The sequence below is a fragment of the Arachis hypogaea genome, chromosome 15 (genome assembly GCF_003086295.3).
Source record: "Arachis hypogaea cultivar Tifrunner chromosome 15, arahy.Tifrunner.gnm2.J5K5, whole genome shotgun sequence".
Classification (NCBI taxonomy): domain Eukaryota; kingdom Viridiplantae; phylum Streptophyta; class Magnoliopsida; order Fabales; family Fabaceae; genus Arachis; species Arachis hypogaea.
In genome coordinates this window covers 114439625-114440844 of record NC_092050.1, presented here as the reverse complement: position 1 = coordinate 114440844, position 1220 = coordinate 114439625, and positions in this window count along the sequence as shown.

Genomic DNA, 1220 nt, shown 5'->3' with positions numbered 1-1220 from the left:
TTCTCTTGGTCTCTGGGATCAATCACTATTTGGTTATATCCTGAATAACCGTCGAGAAAACAATAGTATGAGTGTCTTGCGAGTCTTTCCAACATCTGATCCATGAATGGAAGGGGGAAATGATCTTTTTGTGTAGCTTCATTTAGTTTTCTGTAGTCTATGTACATCCGCCATCCTGTGACGGTCCTGGTGGGGATTAGTTCGTTCCTCTCATTGGGAACTACAATGATTCCTCCTTTTTTCGGAACAACATGCACGGGGCTGACCCAGGGTCGGGTAGATTACCCCTCCCTGCCACAACTTCATAACTTCCTTCTGTACCACTTCCTTCATGATTGGGTTCAGCCTCCTTTGAGATTGAATGGATGGTTTGGTATCATCTTCCAACAGTATTTTATGCATGCATATGGCCGAACTGATCCCTTTCAGGTCAGCGAGGGTCCATCCAATGGAATTTTTATGCTTTCGCAACACTTGGAGCAGTTCATTCTCTTGATCTTGGCTGAGGGATGAGTTTATGATCACTGGGTAGCTTTCATTCTCCCCTAAGTATGCATATTTGAGAGTGGGTGGCAGTGCCTTGAGTTCAAGTTTTGGTGCTTCTAACTTTTCATTCTCTTCCTTTGGTGCACCTTGTATATGAATTTCTGCTATTGCGGCCTCTTCACTAGACGTTGATTCCTCTTCTGTCAACCTTTCAGGTTCTTCTTCTTCAAAGCTCTCCTGCTCTGCATCTTCCAGTGAGTCCAACCTCATACATTCTCCCAATTGTTCTGGTGGGTAACTCATGGCCTTGAACACATTGAATGTCATATTTTCATTGTGTAATCTCAGGGTGAGGTCACCTTTTTGGACATCAATAACAACTCCAACAGTAGCTAAGAATGGTCTTCCCAGGATGATGGAGGCTTTGGCTTCCTCCTGCATGTCCAACACCACAAAGTCTGCTGGGAAGATGAAATCCCCCACCTTCACCAGCAAATCTTCTACTATACCATGAGGGAACTTGAACGATCGGTCTGCCAGTTGTAGGGCCATTTTTGTTAGCTTAGCCTCCTCGATCTTCATTTTTCTCATCATAGCTACTGACATTAGATTTATGCTGGCTCCTAGGTCACATAGAGCTTTCTCCACTGTGATCTCCCCTATAATACAAGGGATCTGGAAGCTCCCAGGATCCTTCAATTTTTGGGGTAGTTTATGCTGAATGATAGCACTAC